A 26,074-nucleotide genomic window follows, 5' to 3' on the forward strand; every position below is an offset into this window, starting at 1 on the left:
GTCCATGAATAAAATAATTGAAACAATCCTTACTAAAACATTCAATATGGTTAAAAGGATTGGGAAAAGAATTTACCATAGGCTTTGTGAGCCTATAGAACTACCTAGAGGAATAATACTAGTCATACACCATATGAAATGGTTTATGTGAAGCAGGTCCTACTACCGATCAAGTTCCAGATCAAGACTTACAGGACTACAATTCAGTTGGGTCTAGATATTTCTGAGGCACAGCAACAACATCTCTCGCAGCTGAATGAGTTGGATGAAATGAGAAGAGACGCCATTCAACTGTAACACCCTCCTCCCACATCTACCCAAGAAACCAACCAGCCGGGGTAAACATGCGACGAGAGGCCACTATGAAAATATTCAACCTCCTTGGTGACTTTAAGGAAATGGAATCAAAACATCACACACAGTCATCCAACATCATCGACATAACCTTCAGAAGACAAGTCAGGCACTCAGTAAGCTTGTCCCTGGGTCCTACTATTGTTTGAGAAAACTTAGGGCATTGTAACGCTCCCTTTACATTACCCAGGCGAGTTAGTTTCAGGACTAACGCTCCCCAGACACTACCCAGGCGAGTTAGTCTCAGCACTAATGCTAGCATTCCGGGATTTGAGCCACCTTTTTTAGCCCAGAACCTAGGACACTACCCAGAATGGAATGATCATTTAGAATTGGTAAGGATACAAGGTAACAATGATACAAAAGCAATAATATGATCAAAATCATAACCAGACCCCACTAACCATGACAGACATTTAGTCAAACATATCATCAACATGTAACCTACAGGTGTAAAAAACAGAATTAAGTGTAGGGATCTCATACTTATCTGAGAATCACCATGAACCATTGTTTCCTCATGTCTTTTGTTGCCTTATCACTTATTGGGTCATAAATACAATATCCATTCAAACACAAGTAAAAACATGCTGAGAGCCAAACATAGTTGCTGCCATAAAATGTACATATAACCAACATAATAGGAACATAAATACAATGGACATATCAGCCATCAAAATCCATATATATATCAATACATTTGCACATGAAAATCAAGGGAATGAATTTCTCATTAATAAATGCAATGAACCAACCGGTGATGGGACTACCACGTTCCACCCGACCATAGATTGGCTGAGCCAAGTTTCTCTTCAGCCAATCACCCCCGTGCCATATTCCAAGCATGAATGTGGGACTCATAGAACACATCAAAAACACCAATCAACGTGGATTCCACTGGAGTTCTCCGCCTACACCATGAGCAATTTGAGTGCCTCCTAGTCTCTCAAGCTTAACCGTGCATCCACAGTATGATCCAGGGATCACTAGGCCCTACACCGAGACATACTCTTCAGGCTTTACCTTGCATTCCATCCCAAAATCACTAGGCCCGACGGAGAGAAAATCCACCTCTTCGATTTACTGTATATCCTGCCATTCACCGGCAAGGATTCCTAGGCCCACCGAGGCACACAATCTAGCTTTACCACAACCCACAGTCTGATTCAAGGGTTACTAGGCCAGTGGCTTTGTGCATCCTCAGTCCGGTTCAGGGACCACTACAACCATGTGTTTTTCAATTCGAAGATCCACCCCACTAAGCTTCGAATACAATCCGGTCATCCCTCACAAAACACATGAGAGAACCCATCTCATCAAAGCTATCAGGAAATGGCAAGGCTAGGTTGAAAATACTATCACAGTTGGCAAAACCCATGCCATGGTAGAAAAGAAACACATGCAATCCCATGCATGCCAAATCTAGCATGGAAAATACATATGCAAGTTGATACTTACAATGAAGCCTGTTGTAGCTACTTGATCCTACCTTTCCCTGCTTGATCTTTTCTTCCTTTTTCCTTCTTTTCTTTTCTTGCTTCAATGCAAAAGTGCTCCAAGAAAACTCTAAGTGTCCAAGAGTATGAGAGAGAAAGAATAATGAGAGAGCTCCAAAGCTAAACTGACAAAGTCTTGCCCATTGATCCTCATAAGCCTTTTTATTAATGAGGCCTCTATTTTCTTCATTTTCCATTATTTTCCTTCAATTTCCTCCTCACATGCAGCATGTGACCTTTCACCTTCCTTTTCTCCTAATTTCCATTATTTTCATAAATAAATGTGCCAAAATACCTTTTTGCCTCTTTAATGCCTTTGCCAATTTCCTTAGCCATAAACAACTAGATGAACACACTAGGATGTCCTGCCCACCATTCAGCTTGGAATACGTGTCCCATCATCCATGGTATTTATATATTTTTACATCGAATTTTCACGAGGGTTGTTACAAAACCCTCCCCCTTGGGGGAACACCATCCTCGATGTTCAATGACACCTATAACCAATAAGACTATTGAAAACAAAACATACTGCCCATGGAGCTTTATAACACAGCTCATTGCAGTATTTACAATGAATGACCCGCTCAAAAGCAAAGCATCATGACAACATGACTAGATAAAAACCATACCGCATATTGGAGCTTTATAACATAGCTCATTACTGTGTTTACAATGACCACATATACATATACACATACGTACATTTTCTCAACTAGAAAATAAAATAATATGAATACGCAACAAGGGGATCTAGAGGCTCACACCTCCAGGAAGTATAGAATCCACTGCAAACTCAAATCTACATCCAATGTCCAACGCTATAATCCCACGCCACTTGTCCTCTCAACGAACAGTACAACTCATTGTCCCAGGGAGCACTCCCAATGTGCATTTGATTCCATATAGCAATGCTAATGACCAAACCAAAGCCATCCACAACCTTCCCTTCTCTGCTACACAGTGCCTCAGGAATCTGGTCACCTCTTTCGTGTAGTCACTCACCTTCCAAGTTCCACTGGCACCCCCATCCCGAGCAGTCAATCCCTTGGCATGGCTTCCTTGCATTGGAAGATACAAAAACCAAGACACATACCTACCTCAACAATTCATACCAATCATAGCATGCTCATGGAAATCAATAGACACTATTGGGTACTAGTGTCCCACAATGGGCCTGTTCCTGAAGTGATCTACCAGAATACTACTGCATTTCTAATTTCTTTTGTTGTTGTTGCCAATTCTTGCAGTCAATTTCAATCACCCAACCAAGCATTTCATGCATTCCTATACCAAGCACATAACTCCCATTATATTTAAAATAAATTGAAATAATTTGAAATCATACCTCATTGGTAGCTCATCAATAAGGTACATTTGTAATCCTATTCGCTTCGTGTCACAACAAATCAAACTAGAATATTTGACCAAAACATGTATAAAAATATCACATCGTGTTAGCTCAAAACATAACCATCAAAATCATAAATCACATGTAACCATCGTAACCAAAATCATAGATCACATGAAATCATCGTAAACCAGAATCATAGATCATATATAATCATCATATACCAGAATCATAAATCACGTGCATAATAAAACTGAAATACAATACTGATGCTTGTCCTTCATTGATCCTTACTTCTACCTTTGTCTTTATTATGTATGCACTCTAGATCAGTTGCCACACCTGACAATCTCCTAGTGCCTTCTCCTCAACCATGTGCATAGAAACATAGTGTGCATCACACACATACAATCACACAACATACCACACCATGCAATACATGCATCTACACCTGACATACAACACATACACCTACACCCAGTGTATACAATACAATGCATCCATCTATACCCGATGCAAAGTACCACCCAATACATGTACCTACATAAAGTACCACACAACGAGTACACATGCCACAATACCATGACTACATGAAGCACATACATAATACCACATGCCCTCAACACAACATAATTGACATGCACACAATACCACACGTGCACCAATACCATATGTACAACATGTACACAGTAGCACTTGTACACGGCACCACCTGCACAACGTGTGCACAAAATCACATGTACACGGCGCCACCTGCACAACGTGTACACAAAGCCACATGTACATTACGCCACTGTATAATGTGTACACAATACCACATGTACACAGTACCACACGCACGATGTGTATGTAACACCATATGTACATAACATCACATGCACGACATGTACACAGCACCGCATGCTCATAGCACACTATGTACAACATGTACACAGCACCACATGCTCACAGCACCACTTGTACAATCATGCACACAACACCATATGTACATAGCACCATATGTACAACATGCACGCAACACCATGTGTACATAGCACTACATATCCAACATGTACATAGCATCATCTGTACACAGCACTGTATATCCAACATGCACAGAGCACCATATGCACACACGCCGCTTATACATCATGAAGACAGTACAATATGTATACAACACCCCCTATGCAACATTCGCACAACCCTATTTGTACCATCAGGTACATAACATTGCATAAATAACATGTACACATGCTATGTATACACAACACCACAAGTGTGCACATCATAGAGGCAACATGTACAACATATACAATGTATGCACAACAATAGTACCACACATCCAAAACCACATTGTCCTTGTTAGCTCTGCTATATGACATCAATGTTCTAAAGGTTGGTAGCAAACTTGGCCCCTGGTTGTGCTCGAAGAAGGCCTTTAACAGTTGCCCTCCCCTTTTCCTTTACTTCTCTCACCTTCCCGCCATCTCCATTTCTCATGCTTTTTGGTTAAAATCATATAAAGCGCCCTCACTCTTAAGCCCCAAGCGCTAAAACCTATACCCCATATAACTGCGCGCCTTCGCAAATTCCCACTGTCGTGACTTCAACCGTCGCTCTCCACCACCCCCGATCCAACGTTTCCCTGTCACATCTGATGAAATCCGTGTGATTTAAAACCTGCCGTCCGATCATCTCCAACGTGATCGGACGGCATCCGCTTCCCCCGCAACCACAACGTAGCGGCGCGTTAACGCCTGATGAAAAGTGGTTTTCCCACTTCTCCGCCGCCACGCATCATGCTCCGAGTGGGATCGCTCTCCCTTGTACGTTTACCAATGGTGGTGCAAGCAATACCACTTATCGTCCGTCCTCCGTCCCCGCCCGTTAACTCCCGCACGTCTCCTCCTCCCAATGACCGTTGGATCTGCCACCTGAGATCTAATGGCCAGCATTCATTCTGCCCCGTTTTCCTGATAGTCCCCGCCGAGCGATCCCCGATGTCTATTCGCTTGATCCGACAACTAATTTCCCTCCTCTGTCCTGCTCGTACATTCGCCATGCAGTCCACTCGCCCTGACCATTCCGTGCGCCCGAAGGACGAAGGTGACCTGTTTACCAGTACCCAGTGCATTTGCTCTCCAACAACTGCCTTCAACAGACAGTATGGCTGAGAAAGAAAAGGACAGGGCCCGAGCAGGTGAAGGCATTGAATATTTATGGAATTTCATTCTACACGACACTCCACCCGCCCGAGAGGACAACAGAGCGCAGGAAAAGATCACATCCATCAACTACAGCAAGCAATCGCACCAGAAACTCCATCAGGCAGTTAAAGCGGTTGGTGGTCAATTATGACCCCTCCATACTTAGAATGGTCGAGCGCCTTTGTAATGAAACTCTATATATACCAAAAAACAAGATGTAATCAAGGTTGATGGTTGTTGTTTTGATGTAAGGTTCAAATTCTGGAGACTGTAACTACTTTGATACTTGCAGCGCCTCGTCTTCATTTTCAACTAATACAAGCTTCTTTTGCTATTAGTTGTTCACTTTCCATTTCTATTATGTTCTAGGTTGTGCCTGATATGCGGTTTTTCTTGAACTCTTGATGTTTAGCATTAGAGGAGCTGTCAACCTACCTCTGTGTTGAAGTCTTGTGTGTATCAGTGAATGAGTTATTTAGGTTTCTTTTCACTTAGTGATAGAGAGCTGTCATCCTGTCTATACACTAGGGAATTAGATTTACAGACCTCTTTACTGGTTGGAGCCGGCCATCACAAGGTCTTGTGCATCTACTGGCGTGGTCAGTATTCTCCATATTCACCCAATCTCTGAACTATGAGTAATTGGTGGTCTAAAGCCTTGTAGTCTGGGGGTGTTCACGCATGTCTGGAGTTAAGCATAGTAGAAGTGGTTATCTGGCTTGAACAAGCATCATCTCTCCCATTCATCCATTTGCAACAATAAGTTGAATTTGTAATGTTCCCAAGCATCTCTGAGCTACAACCTAGGAGAGTTTCTTGGGGTGATAACATTAATTGGCGTCGTTGCCAGGGAGAGGAGATTGAAGCTTAGCTTCCCTGGGAGAACGACACAGATCCAGCTTTGATGATAGACAAATTCTAGACACATTTCTGGTTGTAATCATCTATCTAGCGACTCTACTGGAGGACCAACCTAGTGGCGACTCCACATTACAGTTTTGGCTCAGTTTGTGAGGCATACCCGGAGAAATCCTCAGAAATCACCAGCTGACCCAGTGCCTAACCCTGAGAAGATTGCTAAGCAAAGGAAAACATCATAGAAAGGAGCATCAGGATCAGGTAAGCCTAAGAAATCTTATGTATCTCTGCAAGAGAAGATTATAGCTAAGGATATACAGTTTAAAGATTTAGAGCCTAGCATTGTTAGTAAAGAAATACCTTCAGAGATTCATAAAGCTCCTTGTTCAGTCAGTTCCCCTTTGGATCTCAGTCCAAAGAAAGCCTCCCATACAGTCCATCATATTCCTTTGTCCCTGTCATCCATTTCACTATTCCCTACTATTCAAGCTGCCAGTATCCTTCCACCTATCCCAGTCATGGCAGACCAGCAAGCTCCCACGAAGATGGAAAGAATCATAGCTGTTAGGTATGGACTCCTGGTCTTGCCTGTTCCTTTGAATGCCATGCCTATAGGAGAATATCATAAATATATGCCCAAATTCACTGGTACAAAGGGAGTAACAGCTGAAGAACACCTTGAATCTTTTTATAGCTATGTTGATAACCTAGATATCAGTGAAGATGATGTGTGGATGAGAGTGTTTGTCCAGAGCCTTGATGGAGAGGCTAGGAAGTGGTTTAGAGAATTGCCCCATAGGTCAATAATAGACATTGAAGCATTAGATGATGTATTTCTGAAGCAATGGGGGGATAGGAAAGATCTACTCTATTACCATACACATTTTGGAAACCTAAAGAGGGAAAATGGGGAATCATTGCCTGATTTTAATAAAAGATTTAATCGTATGTATAGTAAGATACCAGCTGAAGTAAAGCCTACCCCCACCTCTGCCAAACTCACTTATGCTAATGCTTTTGACTCTGACTTCTGCCTGCTTTTAAGAGAAAGAAGATGTGCCACTCTAGCTGAAATGCAGGATGCGGCACTAGAGGTGGAATCTAATATCATGGCTGCAGAAAAGCTTAAAGTCATGCTGATAGGAGGCAGAGAGGTGAGGCTTCTTCTTCCTCTACTTCATCTCCAGAACCCAAATTAGATAAGATGACTAAAATGATCGAGTCATTGGCTGCTGAGATATCTAAGCTGAAAGTTGAGCAGAGCTCTGGAAAAGCAAGGCTTCAAAACACGTTTGCTCCATGAAACCCAGATCCTTTCAGAAGAGAAAATGAACAATTGCAAATCATTCAAAGGGGTAAAGGAGCAAATGAAGAACAAAGAGTGAAGGCTCCCTTCCAAAATGTAGTCATGGAAGGGGAGCAAGTCGAAGAAGAGGATGAAATTCATTGCATGGAAGATAAGGGTAGTGCTGCTTTCTTGACATTGGCTACCTATGAAGAATCATTACTCCAAGACCAAACCAGTCAAGAGTGGGACAGAGAGTTCTGCAGACTAGTGAGCAGCAAAGATATAATCTGAGGTCAAAAGCAAACAATGTCAAGGAGAACCCTGCCCAAAGAGCTGTTGTCCCAACAGAGCAATAGAATATCAGACAGAAAAGACCAGCAGCTGATCCAATCATCCTCAAAGCACCAGCTCAAGAGGTAAGAGGTCTTGATAAGTCTCTTTCCCCTTTCAGCTTTGAGTCAGAAGTCCAGAAGTTAAAAATATTTGTACCTCTGATAGAACTAGTAAAGAGTGAAGTTTTTAGAAAGCCTATCCTTGATGCCCTTGAGCTGAAAGCCTCACAAAACCCCACTGACTACGTCAATTTGCAAGATGATAAGCCTGCAGTTGTGCTTAGCCCAATGATCGAACCTGCTGATAATAGCTCCCCATCGTTTTATGTCTCCTTGACCATTCATGACAAAATCCTCCACAATTGCCTACTAGACACAGGGGCCAGCCACAATTTGATGCCCAAAGCTGTCATGGAAGAGTTAGGCCTTGATATCACTAGACCATACCATGAATTATTCTCATTTGATTCAAGAAAGGTAAAATGCCTAGGATTAATCAAAGACCTAGCCATTACCCTAACTCAGTTGCCCATGAAGAGCATGATGATGGACATTGTGGTAGCAGATGTCCCTCCTAAGTTTGGCATGTTGTTGTCCAGAGGGTGGATCAAGAGACTAGGTGGGACACTACAAAATGATTTATCCTATGCCACTATCCCAGTCTTTGGAGGGGAAAGCAGGAGATTGTACAGAGAAGCACAGCTGGCCTACATCATTAGTGATGAGAAGAACCCTTCTAATCATCCCATATATGATGTAGGCACTAATTTTGGAGCTTGTATTCTCCAAATTGAAGAATCCCAGAAGGTCTCAATGCAGATCAAGAAACCAGTAGTCTAGGCCGAGGAAGAGCAAGGAAGTCTGGTTTGGGAGATGTTCTTTGATGGAGCATGTTCTAGGGAGACCACGGGAGTAGGGGTGGTGTTGATATCTCCAAAACAATAAAGCACACGTCTGTCTTTTAAGCTGGCTTTCCAAGTTACCAACAATATATCAGAATATGAAGCTCTGATATTAAGCCTTAATGCAGTTAAAGATAGAGGAATTAGGAACATAATGGTGTTTGGAGATGCTGACCTCATCATTCAGCAAGTAAACAAAACATTTCAAGCAAAGCACCCAAGGCTGAAAGCATATAGAGATGAGGTATGGAGACTCAAAGATTCTTTTGATAATTTTTGTATCTCATATATCCCTAGAGTAAAAAATCAGCTTGTCGATTCCCTTGTTGTGTCTGCTAGCATGTTTATTCCTCCCATGCCTCCCAGGCTAGTTTATGAAGTTCAGATGAAATACAGACCATCCTTGCCTGATAATGTCCAGCATTGGAAAGTTTTTGAAGATGATGATGAAGTGAATAGGTTTCTGCAAGTCATTGATGAATTTTCCGAAATGCAAATTGACCAAGAGAATGAAGCCTTGGAAGAAAACCCCCAGTCCCAGCTTAGAAACAGAATTGGTAAAGATAGCATTGTCCAATTGCCCAACAATCATATACCTAAGGGTCTGGTTCCATTAGAAAAGTTGTTTGACCAAAATGATGTGCCTTATAAGGCTGCCCAAAAAGAAGACCAATCTGTAGTCTGTAAGCATAATATAGGGAGTCCAGGACAACCAAGATATATAAATTTGTCCACCCATTTGTCTGCTGCCCAGAGTTCTGAGTACTGCAGTTTAATGAAGCAATTTGCTAGTGTCTTTGCCTGGGAATACAGTGACCTAAAAACATATGAAAAAAGATCATCTAGCATAAAATTCCTTTAGAGAAAGACACCATCCCTTTCAAGCAGAAGATGAGATCAATAAATCCTTTGCTCCTTCCTCTAATTGAAAAAGAAATCAAGAAGTTACTGGCTACCAAAATCATAGTCCCTCTCAGATATTCAAAATGGGTAGCCAATTTGGTAGTGGTGAGGAAGAAAAGTGGAGAAATCAGGCTTTGCGTTGATTTCAGAAACTTAAACAAATGTTCTAAGAAAGACAACTATCCTCTACCCAAGATGGAGCATTTGCTGCAGAAGGTCTCAGGGGCCAAAGTAATGTCTTTCCTGGATGGATTTTCAGGGTATAATCAGGTTGTTGTACATCCAGATGACCAAGAAAAGACTGCATTCACCACTCCTTGGGGCACTTTTATGTATTCCAAGATGCCTTTTGGGTTGATGAATGCTGGAGCCACCTTTCAAAGAGCTATGGATATAGCATTTTTGGGGGAGAAGGATAAGTTTGTCCTTATCTACCTAGACGATATAACAGTGTACTCCAGCAACCATCATGACCATTTGTAGCATTTGAAAAAAGTGTTCCTGAAGTGCAGAAGGTTTGGGATTTCAGTCAATCCTAAAAAGTCATAGTTTGCTTTAGAAGAGGGCAAGCTGTTAGGACATGTTGTTTCTGCTGCAGGTGTCCGAATTGACCCAGAAAGAGTAAGAGCAATACAGACCTTGTCTGTCCCAAGATCAAAGAAAGATATCCAGTCCTTTTTGGGCAAGATAAATTTTGTAAGGAGGTTTATCCCAAATTTTGCAGAACTTGTAAAGCATATTACCTCCATGTTGAGAAAGGGGTCGAAGGTCAAATGGATTGATGCAGCAAGAAGATCCTTTGAGTCCATTAAGAAAGCTATTACGGAAGCTCCCACTTTAAGAAGTCCAGATTACATCAAGGAGTTCCATATATTTTCATTTGCCTCTCATGGCATCCCTGCAGTAGTTTTATTGCAAGCAGATGAAGAAGGCTCAGAGCATCCAGTGGCTTTTTTCAACAAAACATTAAGGGGTGTTGAGCTGAAGTATGATATCATTGAAAAACAGGCATATGCTCTTATAAAGTCTTTGAAAGCTTTCAGAATTTACATTCTGCATTCCAAGATAATTTCATATGTACCCTCTGCTTCAATAAAGGATGTCCTAACACAACCCGATGCTGATGGAAGAAGGGCTAAATGGATTGCAAAGCTTATTGAATTTAACATAGAATTGAAGCCCACCAAACTGGTCAGAGGTCAGAGCCTTGCCAAACTAATGGCAGAAGAAAATTGCAGAATGCTGGACATAAATCTCATGAGCACGATTTGAGAGAATGGTCAGACAGAAGAAGAAGCAGCTGAACCTAGGAAAATCAGTCATTGGCAAAAAATTTAGCTTCTTGTGATTGGTACTCTGCAATAGCTCAATTTTTGCTGAAGCTAGAAATTCCTCCAGGCCTTAGTTCAAGCCAAGCCAGAACTGTTAAACTTAGGGTAGCCAAATATTGCATTCATGAAAATCTGCTCTACTGGAGAGATCCCTCTAGAATTCTGCTAAGGTGTCTGGACAAAGAACAATCCATTGAAGTCATGCAGCAGTTTCATTCCAGCATGTGTGGAGGGCATCATTATTGGAAAGCTACAACCCATAATATTCTCAGAGCTGGATATTATTGGCCCACCTTATTTTCTGATGTCTTCTTATTTGTTAAATCCTGTGACAGGTGCCAAAGATTTGAAGGAAAACAACAATTGAAGTCCCTGCCCTTAAAACCCATACATGCTAGTGGACCTTTTCAGTAGTGGGGCTTGGATTTCATTAGAGAAATCAATCCACATTCCAGTGGCCATCACAAATGGATCTTAGTAGCCACAGATTACTTCACTAAATGGATTGAGGCCATCCCTACCAGAAAAGTTGATCATAATGTGGTCATGAGGTTCTTGACGGAGAATATCTTCACCAGATTTGGTTGTCCACATAAATTGGTTACAGACAATGCAACAGCCTTCAAGGAAAACGAATTGGTGGACATGTGTGGCTCAATGGGCATTAAGCTGGTTCATTCCACCTCATATTACCCTCAAGGCAATGGTCTAGCAGAATCTTCCAACAAGAGCCTGATAAGGATAATGAAGAAGTTGTTGGAAGACAACAAGAAAAATTGGGATTCTAAGCTCAAATATGCGTTGTGGGCTGACAGAGTGACCACCAAGAAATCCACAGGGAATTCTCCATTCAAGCTGGTATATGGCACTGAGGCTATATTCCCAATTCAGTTAACCCTCCCTGTGGCAAAGTTCCTACAAGAAGAGCAGAATGAGGAAGAGAACATGGCAAAAAGGATCACTGATATAGCAGAGGTACATCAAATTAGAGAACAGCTGGTTGAAAGATCTGTGGCACATCAGAAGAAGATCAAGGAAGCTTTTGACAGAAGGGCCAAAATAGATAATTTTCAGGTTGGAGATTTGGTTCTGAAGTGGGATGCACTAAAAGAGAAGAAAGGCAACCATGGGAAGTTTGATGCTTTTTGGATAGGGCCTTTTATCATTTCTCATATCCAAGGGAACAATACCTTCATACTACAAAGTATGGGAGGGGAAACAGTTTTTGATGGCCCAGTTAATGGGCGGTTTTTGAAAATTTATGTTGCTTAAGGTCTTCTTGCCTTAAGGTTGTAAATATGTTATTTGATCAGTTTTTAGTATAGGCTCAGTTAGACTCCATGCCCAATGGAGCACTAGGAAATTTTTCTAATTTGGTTTTCACAGGAAAGGCAACGATTTGCAGTTCTTGAGACCTCATAGGGAGGATCTCATCCCCAGAAGGAGCCAGTGTTAGCTCTGCTATATGACATCAATGTTCTAAAGGTTGGTAGCAAACTTGGCCCCTGGTCGTGCTTGAAGAAGGCCTTTAACGGTTGCCCTCCCTGTTTCCTTTACTCCTCTCACCTTCCCGCCATCTCCATTTCTCATGATTTTTGGTTAAAATCATATAAAGCACCCTCACTCTTAAGCCCCAAGTGCTAAAACCTATACCCCATATAACTGTGTGCCTTCATAAATTCCCACTGTCGTGACTTCAACCGTCTCTCTCCGCCACCCCCGATCCAACGTTTCCCTGTCACATCCGACAAAATCAGTGTGATTTAAACCCTACCGTCTGATCATCTCCGACACGATCGGACAGCATCCGCTTCCCCCGTAACCACAACGTAGCACTGTGTTAACGCGCGATGAAAAGTGGTTTTCCCACTCCTCCGCCGCCACGCGTCACGCTCCGAGTGGGATCGCTCTCCCTTGTACGTTTACCGCCCAACCCTCAATGGTGGTGCGGGCAATACCACTTACCGCCCGTCCTCCGTCCCCGCCCGTTAACTCCCGCACGTCTCCTCCTCCTGATGACCGTTGGATCTGCCACCCGAGATCCAACGGCCTGCGTTCATTCCGCCTTGTTTTCCCTATAGTCCCCGCCGAGTGATCCCCGCTGTCTATCCGCTTGATCCAACGGCTGATTTCCCTCCTCCGTCCTGCTCGTACATTCACCATGTAGTCCACTTGCCCTGACCATTCCGTGTGCCTGAAGGATGAAGGTGACCTGTTTACCAGTACCCGATGCATTTGCTCTCCAACAACCGCCTTCAACAGACAGTATGGCTGAGAAAGAAAAGGACAGGGCCCGAGCAGGTGAAGGCATTGAATAGTTATGGAATTTCATTCTGCACGACACTCCACCCACCCGAGAGGACAACAGAGCGCAGGAAAAGATCACATCCATCAACTACAACAAGCAATCACACCAGAAACTCCATCAGATAGTTAAAGTGGTTGGTGGTCAATTATGACCCCTCCATACTTAGAATGGTCGAGCGCCTTTGTAATGAAACTCTATATATACCCAAAAACAAGATGTAATCAAGGTTGATGGTTGTTGTTTTGATGTAAGGTTCAACTTCTGGAGACTATAACTACTTTGATACTTGTAGCGTCTCGTCTTCATTTTCAGCTAATACAAGCTTCTTTTGTTGTTAATTGCTCACTTTCCATTTCTATTCTATTCCAGGTTGTGCCTGATATGCAGTTTTTCCTGAACTCTTGATGTTTAACATTAGAGGAGTTGTCATCCTACCTCTGTGTTAAAGTCTTGTGTGTATCAGTGAATGAGTTATTCAGGTTTCTTTTCACTTAGTGACAGAGAGTTGTCATCCTATCTGTACACTAGGGAATTAGATTTGCAGACCTCTTTACTGGTTACAGCCGGCCATCACAAGGTCTTGTGCATCTGTTGTTGTGGTCAGTATTCTCCATATTCACCCAATCTCTGAACTGTGAGTAATTGGTGGTCTAAATCCTTGTAGTCTGGGGGTGTTCACGCATGTCTGGAGTTAAGCATAGTAGAAGTGGTTATCTGGCTTGAACAAGCATCATCTCTCCCATTCATCCATTTGAAACAATAAGTTGAATTTGTAATGTTCCTGAGCATCTCTGAGCTACAACCTAGGAGATTTTCTTGGGGTGATAACAGTCCTTACCAAGAAACCTTGCTTCCAGTGTCTTATTCATGCTTATCCTAGCATGTCGCAGACCACACTGCTTTCACTTTGCGGATGTATCCTTCAACATTACCTGTTATAACATAGGCATAATACAAGTATACAATATCAAATCATATCCACATGATACTGACATCTTATATTTATCATGACTACTCTTCCCAATTGATTCCTCGTAAGATCAAGAACCTCTTCATGTCCTTCTCCTGCATAAGCAATCATTCCTCCACAAGAATTATCCCTGACAACCCTGTCAAACAGTAACATAGATACATGGATACATACATACATATATAAATGTTAGCATAAAACAATCATGATCATGTCAGACAACGACATACATATATGCATATATAATCATTAGCGTAAAACAATCATGGTCATGTTAGACAACAACATTCATACATATATATTCTATATACGTATATAAACATCACAAAATCATGATCATAACATAATTAGCAGATAACATAAGGTCTAGGTTAAGAGAACTTCCTTATTTATGAAACACATGTGCAACATTGAGAACAACAGTTCCCAATAGAGCCAAGGCATATGACGCCTCAAATCCATTTACTTTACCTTTTCTAGTTACATTTCTTGTATCTGCATTGCTACCGTCCATTTACCACAATGGACCCAGCCAGTCCAACCGACTGTCATAGTCTTACCTTCCGTTACGCTTATTCATGCACAAAGCTTCATCTAAATCTTACATTACCTTTTGAGTACCACACATCTCTCCTCGAGCTACATTAACTTTCCTCTTTCCCAACCAATTCCCCAAACTTAAAACAATAAAAGAGAAGACAAGAAAAAAACAAGAAGAAGACCATAAAAACCAATAACATCATGACTCTGCAAACAAAGTGGTATGGCCATACACTAGACATAAACAAAGCCACAATTAAAGCTCAACAATTCATGAAAGACCAAAAGCACAAGACTAACAACAAACACCATGACTCAATCCCCATGGTTCCCAAGGAAAGCTCAACCCGAGCCTTCTTCAAGATTTCATGGCAACCTCTCTTGCCATGCAACTCCCTACATCATGCTTTCATTAACACATAATTTTTAGTGCATAAATAAACATAACACTACACCAGTTACCTCATCTTGTTGTGACAAGCACGTTGCTTACAATTGAACACATCCACACCATCTCTCAAGGGACTCCAATCTTTTAATATATCCACTTGTAGCTAAAGACTAGCTAATATACCTGTCAAGTACAAGTTCATGAATATAGTACCATATCCACATAATGTCAGACAAAATCAAGGTTAAGAAGACTTACTGTATGTGAGGCACTCATTCATTTGGAATTAGGGTTTCCAAACATAGCCAAATGAATTCTTGCCTGATTCCTTTCTTTTACCTTAACCCTGCCGCAACTGAATCTTACTATATACTGTCACGTCACCCGACGGTTAGTGATATAAACACATCAACTACTACCTTGTTAGGCTAATACCAACATGTTACCCTGCAACTACTCACACATGTCAACCACATGTTCCAAATATCAAGACAATCATATCTATCGTTTTGAAATCAACTTTTACGAACAATCAAGTCATAATCCATAGTCAACTCATAGTAATTAGACATAATGCTAAAACTATCACCTACTACACTCAAGTGCATATCAACTGTCTCAACACATACGTGTTAGTAAAACCATCTTAAAGCAAGATCATTGAAACACATACTCATATTATGAAATTCATCAAATGTTCAACCAACTTGCAAACATACCATGTTAAATAAATCAACTAGGCACCAAACACTCAAACACCAAATAAGCATCATAACCAAACAACCAAGCACCAAATATACGACATAAGAAAACTCATACTTTAATCAAGGGAGGTTATCTTGTCTACACAATAAAGCTATGTTAGCACGATGCAACTTCACAACATATCAACTCAAACATAAATCATGATATCCATAATAGTAACTAACTAATCATGTTCACATCATAATCTCATAAGAATTTGTCATTCATGCATAACAATCATATACGTACGACCAATCTAGATTAGTATGACACCATATCACAAATATGTTAGCTCATACTTGAGTATCGCAACCATAACCATCTACATAGGTTAAACAAGGTTAAAACAATATATATAACATCAAGATCTCCAATGCAGAACATAACCATCACGCATATGACCAATCCAAATTATAACATCAATATCTTAATGAAATAACCCTAATCATCAAGTTAATCACATATAACAACAATAAGCTATATAGCATGCTCATCAACAACATAAAATTGAATCGTCAAGCTAACTATCATATAACAATCAACAAGTTAACCTATAACATACTCATCAACAACATATAACATAATCATAAGGTTATCTAATATAAAACAACAATAACAAAGCATACAACTACAAGCTACTATCATTCTTGACTATTTGACACATGTGCATATAACTACACTAATCATCTAACATTTATCATGAATGTAACCATAACATCAAATTCGTGTAAATAAGCCTAATGTATATAACCCTAATGATTTGACCTACTATACATGCATAATGATAACCAAGACCATACATGCATAACAACTGCATGCATGCATATAACACATGAGTACAAAACCATCTATACACCATTCTAGCTAGAGTCCAATCATTAATGCATGACCATATCAACTTCACAAACCATGACCTCATGCATGAAAACAACCATTAATCCATTGTTGACATTGCGACATTGAACCAATAGTATGCATAAGCAATGCCAAACCAACTACCAATACGCATAACCACATGTAGTCGAACATAATCGATCAGTTCTTGTAATCAACCTACAAGACTGATGCATGTAATCAAAATATTAAAAAATGTAACCTAACATACAAGGATGTAAGTAGGTATCATGAAATCAACATGTAAGCGACATATAATCCATACACAGTCAGTCACATACCCATTTCAAATATACTTCATGAAATCAATATCAAATTCTCCATGATAACCATACTACAACCTTAATCCATCATCAAGCAAATGCAACAAGTATATAAGTGTAAGAGACACACATGCAACTAACATGCATGCATGACAAACACACATTCAACCCATTTAGTCCGAGAGTTGAACCATGCTTTGATACCACTTTGTAACACCCTCCTCCCACATCTACCCAAGCAACCGGCCAGTCAGGGTAAACATGCGATGAGAAGCCACTCTAATAAGATTCAACCTCCTTGGTGACTTTAAGGAAATGGAATCTACGAAACATCACGCACAGTCATCCAACATCATCCACATAACCTTCAGAAGACAAGTCAACCACTCAGACTTCCTATCCCTGGGTCCTACTGTTGTTTGAGAAAACTTAGGGCAAGGTAACGCTCCCTAGACACTACCCAGGCGAGTTAGTTTCAAGACTAACGCTCCCCAGACACTGCCCAGGTGCTTTATAACGCTTCCCAGACACTACCCAGGCGGTTTAGTCTTAGCACTAATGCTAGCATTCCGAGATTTGAGCCACCATTTTCGGCCCAAAGCTCGGGACGTTGCCCGCAATGGAATGATCATTTAGAATTGGTAAGGATACAAGGTAACAAGGATACAAAAGCAATAATATGAACAAAATCATAACCAGACCCCTACTAGCCATGACAGGCATTTCGTCAAACATATCATCAACATGTAACCTATAGGTGTAAACAATAGAATTAAGTGTAGGGATCTCATACTTATCTGAGAATCGCCATGAACCATTGTTTCCTCATGTCTTTTTCCGCCTTATCATTTATTGGGTCATAAATACAATATCTATTCAAACACAAGTAAACATGCTAAGAGCCAAACATAACTGCTGCCATAAAATTTACATATAACCGACATAATAGGAACATAAATACAATGGACATATCAGCCATCAAAATCCATATATATATCAATACCTTTGCAAATGAAAATCAAGGGAATGAATTTCTCATTAATAAATGCAATGAACCAACCGGTGATGGGACTACCACATTCCACCCGACCATAGATTGGCTGAGCTAAGTTTCTCTTTATCCAATCACCCCCGTGCCATATTCCAAGCATGAATGTTGGACTCATAGAACACATCAAAAACACCAATCAATGTGGATGCCACCGGAGTTCTCTACCTACACCGTGAGGAATTTGAGTGCCTCCTAGTCTCTCAGGATTTATCGTGCATCCATAGTCTGATCCAGGGATCACTAGGCCCTACACCGAGACATATTCTCCAAGATTTACCGTGCATTCCATCCCGGAATCACTAGGACAAACGGAGAGAAAATCCACCTATTGGCTTTACCATATATCCCGTCATTCATCGGTAAGGATTCCTAGGCCCACCGAGGCACACAATCTAGCTTTACCACAACCCACAGTTTGATTCAGGGGTTACTAGGCCTATGGCTTCGTACATCCTCAGTCTGGTTTAGGGACCACTACCACCATGTGTTTGTCAATTCAAAGATCCACCCCACTCAGCTTCGAATCCAATCCGGCCATCCCCCACAAAACATGAGAGAACCCATCTCATCAAAGCTATCAGAAAATGGAAAGGCTAGGTTTAAAATACTATCACAGCTGGCAAAACTCATGCCATGGTAGAAAAGAAACACATGCAATCCCATGCATGCCAAATCTAGCAAGGAAAATACACATGCAAGTTGATACCTATAATGAAGCCTGTTGTAGCTACTTGATCCTGCCTTTCCCTTCTTGATCTTTTCTTCCTCTTGCCTTCTTTGCATTTCTTGCTCCAATGCCAAAGTGCTCCAAGAAAAATCTAAGTGTCCAAGAGTATGAGAGAGAGAGAATAATGAGAGAGCTCCAAAGCTAAACTGACCAAGTCTTGTCCACTTATCCTCATAAGCCCTTTTATTAATGAGGCCTCTATTTTCTTCATTTTCCATTATTTTCCTTCAATTTCCTCCTCACATGCAACCTATGACCTTTCACCTTCCTTTTCTCCTAATTTCCATTATTTTCATAACTAAATGTGCCAAAATACATTTTTGCCACTTTAATGCCTTAACCATTGCCTTTGCTAATTTCCTTAGCCATAAACAACCAAATGAACACAAACTAGGATGTCGTGCCCACCATTCAACTTGGAATACATGTCCCATCATCCATGGTATTTATATATTTTTACATGAATTTTCACGAGGGTTGTTACATCAACATACTACTTTGATCCAGCAGCAGTGCAGTAAGTGGTGTGTAAGTTGATCAAGAGAAATAAGTTTCAGCCAAGCAACTGTGTACTTCTCTTTTACTCAAAATTTAAAAAATTTGAAGGGAAGTTTCACACTCGTTGGTTGGGCCCATATGAGGTGATTAGAGCCTTTGATAATGAAGTTGTTGAAATCAAGATAATCGACAAGAATGGGGATGTCTTCCTAGTGATGATCCGAATTGGATCCATGAAGATTATCAAAATGCCATGACTCTATCAAAACAAGACAGACTTCGAATTTATGTATAAAGAGCGCTCAGGAAAACCTCTGGACAGTGGCAGTTTGCAGCCAGCAAGGAATGACGAGGACCTCGGTCAAAGCGTGTTGACCGAGGCCCATGGAGACCACGCAGGAGGCAAAACTGGCACTTGGGAAGCCCGGATCGGGAAATGGAGGCCATTTCTTATGCGTGATTAGCGCTAAGTGCTAATCACGCATCGCTGGGAAAAACCCCTCGAGAAGGAAAGGCCCCGAGCGCTCAGTCGCATGGGAAGCCAGGAAACTGTGGGGAAGGCACTAAGGCAAAAGGCGGGACCCGCGCTCCAAAATCGACGATATATCGGGGGCATCCTTGGGCGATAAGCGGATTTGGCTGAAAGTGAGCAATTCCATTTAGCGCACGACGCGTGTCCAACGGATGAGAGAGAAAATCGCCTCTCATCGCATGCTAACGGTCGAGCAAGTCAACCACGTGAAATGAGCGAATGTCGTAGAATCTGGGGGCTCCAGATCTGACAGTGGAGATTGTGCCTGATGGGGGAACCAGATTTGACAGGGGATTAAGCCGCGACATAGAGAAGTTTGACGTGCGATTTGACCGCTGAGTTGGTGGCTGAGTCATTCCATAGTGTAATTGAACTACCGAACCATTGAGGATGAGCTGGCATAGTTCGTGAGAGGACAAGTGGCCACTCCCTATGAGATGTGGGCGATGACGTAGAGGAAGGGAACTTCAAGCGAATAGCAGCAGGCGAACCGAAGGGGCAGAAGAGGAAGTGAAAATTCAAAGACAAATTGGCTTTAAGCCATGAACAGACAGAGAACAGAAAAGAGAAGAGAAGAGGATGAAGACAAATAAAAGCAAAAGCGAAGAAAAGGTAGTAAAGCAAGAAGCAGAAACAGAGAGTCGAGCTGACCTAAGGCAGCATCGAGCAGACAGAAAGCTTGATAGGTTCAAGCAATCCCTGAGAGGATTTGTCAGGAATTGAGTACCACATTGGGCCCCTCCCATTAAAGACGAGAGAGGTCAAGATCTAGAAAGGAAAAGATTCTGTGCACTCTAGTGGCTTGGGGAATCCAAGAACCACCCTACCAAACATCATCTGTTTCAGGAGACTCAAATTGAGCTCCTCATTGTAAATCTCTGCTTTAAAGACACAATAAAAAGAAGGCCACCATTGAAAGCTGGACCGGAGATGTAGCCCTTGAGAATAGGGTGAACTCCTTATTAATTGTTGTGTTCTTGCATTTGCTTATTGTGTTTTCCTTATTGTTTTCCATTTTCCAATGTCTGTGTATTTTGCAATCTGATCGATCCATTGCCCAAAATAACATAGACACACACCAGCACATGAGTATGTAATCCCTTCATTCAATAATTATTTAACTGAGGTCACTCACAAGTGATTTTCAGATCAAGTGGTATCAGAGCTTTAGGCTGTCAAGGTTAGACAAGCTTGTGTTGGTTTAGCTGTTGAATGCTAACTAGATCAAAGCTCAAATTAGGAGAAGGAGAGTTGGTCGAAACTAATCCTAAAATTGGGAGAGTCTATCCTCGGAAGACAATGTCAGAAGAAGGTTCTATGGGGCCAGACCCTCAATTCATAGATAGTTTCCTAGCCATAAAGTCCATGGTAGAGGAAATGTATAAGGATTTTAGAAAACATACGGATGAAGATTCATCAGGCTCTAAACAAGACAAAGGAGAAGATGAGTCTCACATCCATAACCACTCAAAAGGAAAAGGGAAAGAGGAAAGCTTTCTCACACCTCCTAACAGCCCTGAACACAAAAAGAAAGAATCTTTGATCAAACTAGATGTTAAATTTGATCTACCTATATATGATGGAGAGTTAAATGCAGAAAAGTTGGACAATTGGATTAGACAAATTGATGTTTATTGCAGAGTGCAGAACATCGACTCAGACAAGAGAAAGATTCAGCTGGCAAGCCTACGCCTTGGAGGCACTGCCTTATTTTGGTGGGAAGGCAAAACCCAAGCTAACATGAAGAGACATGGTAAGACTATCTCTCGCTGGAGTGAATTTGTTTCTGCAATCAAAAAGCAGTTCTATCCATTGGCCTACATGCAGCAAACCATGATGAGCTGGCAAACTCTTCGACAGTTGAAAGGGAAAAATGTGCAAGGGTACACTCAATAATATAGAAAAAAACATTGATTCTAGGAATCTCATTAGACTCACCTGAGACTCTATTGAAGTACATTGGTGGTCTTCACACCCACATGAGGCACACTATCCTCATGTTTAATCCCACTAGTATAGATGAGGTATCTGTACAAGCTACTCATCTATAAGCTAGAGGAAAGGATAGAAGTCCAAAAGTTTGGGGACCATCCCAACCCACTGCAAGCAAGAATAAGGAGAAAAGAAAGCGGAAATGGAAAGCAAGGAAGGCTAACACTACATAGAAAAGCAAAGCTTCATGCACTTACTGTAAAAAGGATGGGCATGATGATGAGCACTGTTGGATTCTGCGTCAAGAGCTGAGACCTAAGAAGTTCGAGGGCAAGAAGAAGAAGAATATTGCAGCTATTCAAAAGGATTTGGGGTCAGACTCAGGAGATGAAACAACTATTGCAGCCATAGGTATAAAAGATAAGAATTCTAAAGCAACTACTAGTAATTTTGCACAATCTATTATTAATGAAGAAAATGAGAGAAAAATACATGAGCTTTTCCATATTCGAGTTATTTCCAAACATCAAAAGATTGATACTTTGTATGATAGTGGCTCACAAGTAAATTTAGTTTCTGAAGCAATTGTAAAGAAGTTAGGATTAGTAACTACACCTCACAAGAGACCATACCCATTAGGATGGTTGAATGATAGAGCACAACTACAAGTGACTAGACAGTGCAAACTCAAGTTTTCTTTTGGGTTAGCATTGGTAGATGAGGTTGAGCTAGACATAATTCCTTTGGATATATGTGGAATTGTTTTAGGAATTCCTTACTTGTATGAAAAAAAAGCTATCTTCTATAGAGCTGAGAACAAGTATCTACTTGTTAAAGATGGAATCAAATACTTTGTAAGAGCTCATAAGCTCAAGAATAATTATACTCTCATAAAATCAGGGCAGATGAAATGAATGATAAATTCATGTAAACAATTCTTACCGATGGTTGTAAAGGAAAAGAAACCTGATAAAACAAATGTATTTGAAGGCTGTAATGCTGAACAACAAGCTGATTTAGAAAAGGTTGTTTCAGAATATGATATCTTGTTTCAAGAACCTAAAGGTCTGCCACCCAAAAAGGAAATAGTGCATGATATTATTTTGCAACAAGATGCTCCATTGCCTAACATTGGAATGTACCAGTTGTCCGCTTTAGAGAATGTTGAAATCAAGAAGCAAGTGCAAGAGTTGCTCGAGAAAGGGTTCATCAGATCTAGCACATTACCATGTGGGTCACCAATCATTTTGGTGAGAAAGAAAGATGGCTCGTGGAGAATGTGCATTGATTACCGGGCACTGAATAAGATAACAATAAAAAATCGTTATCCCCTTCCTCGCATAGATGATCTTTTAGATCAATTGAAGGAAGTTGTTTATTTTTCCAAGTTAGACTTGCACAGTGGATACCATCAGGTTAGAGTTGCAGACCAAGATGCATGGAAGACTGCTTTCAAAACAAAGCAGGGATTGTATGAGTGGTTGGTTATGCCATTTGGCTTAACTAATGCTCTTGCTACTTTCATGAGATTAATGAATGATGTACTCAGACCTTTTCTTGATGATTTTGTTATTGTGTATTTGGATGACATTCTGATGTTTAGCAAAACATGGGAAGAACACTTAAAGCATGCTAAGCAGACACTAGATGTTTTGAAAAGAGAAAAACTTCATGTTAAACTCTCAAAATGTGAATTTGGCAAAACATCTCTGAATTATTTGGGTCATATAGTAGGGGTGGTGAATTTAAGATAGATCCCTCTAAGGTGGCAGTCATTGTAAACTGGCCAAAACCCAAATCTACTACCGAAGTTAGAAGCTTCTTAGGAGCAGCATAATATTGGAGGAAGTTCATTTCTAACTTTGCCTTAATTGCAGCTCCCTTACATGCTTTAACAGGATTGAACAAGGTGTTTCGGCGGGGAGGCAAATAGCAGAAAGCCTTTGACACCTTGAAAGAAAAGATTAGTACATCACCTGTACTAGCACTGCCTGATCTTCAAAGACAATTTGAGATCCAGACAGACGCCAGTGACTATGCCATGGGAGCAGTGTTGATACAGCATGGTAAACCCATATGTTATCATTCTGAGACCTTTAATTCTGCTGTAGTTAACTATCCTAAATATGATAAAGAATTGTATGCATTAGTACAGAGTGTGAAAAAGTGGAAACATTACTTAATGGGCAAAAAAACAGTAATACATACTGATCATCAACCACTTCAATATCTACATTGCCAAACTAAGTTGCAGCAATCAAGACACTATAGATGGATGGGGTTTCTACAACAGTTTCATTTAGTCATCAGACATAAAAAGGGCATACATAATAAAGTTGTTGATATGTTATCTAGACCCATTATAAATGCATCCACTATACTTAAGCATAATTCTATGTCACATGAGAGTTACATTGAACAATATGCTCAAGATATAGACTTTAAAGATGTATATGCAACTTTAAATCAAGGCAAAAGAGTAGAAGAATTGGATTATCATGTAAAGGACCGACTTTTATACCATTGTGGGAAGTTATGCATTCCACAAACTGAGAGAGTAAAGCTAATTCGAGAAGCACATACTTCTTTAATATCAGATCACTTTGGGGTAAGTAAAACAGTTGCACAGTTGCAAAGATTTTGTTATTGGCCAAAAATGAATGAAACATTTTCTAGATATGTAAGAGGGTGTACTATGTGTGCTAAAAGCAAGCCCAGCAATAGAAAACTAGGCTTGTACACTCCATTACCAGTTCCTTCTCACCCTTGGGAAAGTGTTTCCATGGATTTTGTTGGAGGACTGCCTAAATCTAGGAAAGGTCATAATTATCTGTATGTTGTTGTGGATAGGTTCAACAAAATGTGTATTTTGATACCTTGTAATAAACAGATTACAGCTGAACAAACTGCAAAACTATTTTTTGAACATGTATGGGTTCATTTTGGATTAACCACTTCCATTGTATCTGAGTGAGACATTCGATTTGTGGGGAAGTTTTGGTCAACTCTGTGGGAACTGATGGACACCAAACTGAAGAAAAACACAACTTTTCATCCACAAACTGATGGCCAAATAGAAGTAGTTAACAGGACAGTGATCCAGTTACTCAGAGGATATTGCAGCAAACATCCTAAGCTTTGGGGCAAACATTTGTGTTATGTGCAGCATGCTTACAACAGAGAAAAACATTCTTCTACATAGAGATCTCCTTTTCAGACCTGTTTTGGTTTCACACCAAGGTCTCCTTTGGATTTTGTCTTTGGTAAAGACACCACAGTTGAGGGACATAGTGATGTGGACAGGGCAACTAGGTTCATTGAACAGATCCAAGAGATCCACCAGGCAGTACAAGAACAACTGGAAAAGAGCCAAGCCAAATACAAGGCAAGGCATGACAAGCATCGAATGGAGCATAGTTTCCAAGTTGGTGACCAAGTCTGGCTGTATATTAGCAAGGACAGGATGCAAGGTGAAGGTAAGAAGCTAAAGCCTATCAGGTATGGACCCTTCAAGATACTTGAGAAGATTGGTGAAAATGCTTTTCGCCTTGATCTACCAGCTTACATGCACATCTACTCAGTCGTAAATGCAGATTGCTTGAGATTGTTTGAACCCTCACTGATTGAGGATCCCGAAGAGCAGAGTCAATTGCCTTCTATTGATGACCTGCTACCTGAATATCTTAATGAATTACAAGAAGACACAGTTCTGGACAGGAAGGTGAGGACGACGCGTAGGGGAGATGTTGAGTACCTCAGAATTGGGCTCAAGGGTTCAAAGCCAAGTAGTGCAAAGTGGATAGAGATTGGACAAGTGAGACAATTGTACCCTCACTTAGTCGATGCTTGAAAACCAACTTTTGGTGGTCCAAAAGCTTTTTCAGTGGGAAAGCTGTGATCCGAATTGGATCCATGATGATTATCAAAATGCCATGACTGTATCAAAACAGGACAGACTTCGAATTTATGGATAAAGAGCGACTAAGAAAACCTCTGGATAATGGCAATTTGAAGCCAGCAAGGAACGACAAGGACCTCGATCAAAGCGCGCTGACCGAGGCCCATGGAGACCACGCAGGAGGCAAAACTGGCACTTGGGAAGCCCGGATCGGGAAACGGAGGCCATTTCTGATGGGCAAAACCCCTCGAGAAGGAAAGGCCCGAGCGCTCGGTCGCATGGGAAGCTGGGAAACCGTGGGGAAGGCGCTAAGGCGAAAGGCGGG

Source organism: Pinus tabuliformis, chromosome 4_2, assembly GCF_031772625.1.
Source record: "Pinus tabuliformis cultivar Carrire ecotype Pingquan chromosome 4_2, CPIR1, whole genome shotgun sequence".
NCBI lineage: Eukaryota > Viridiplantae > Streptophyta > Pinopsida > Pinales > Pinaceae > Pinus > Pinus tabuliformis.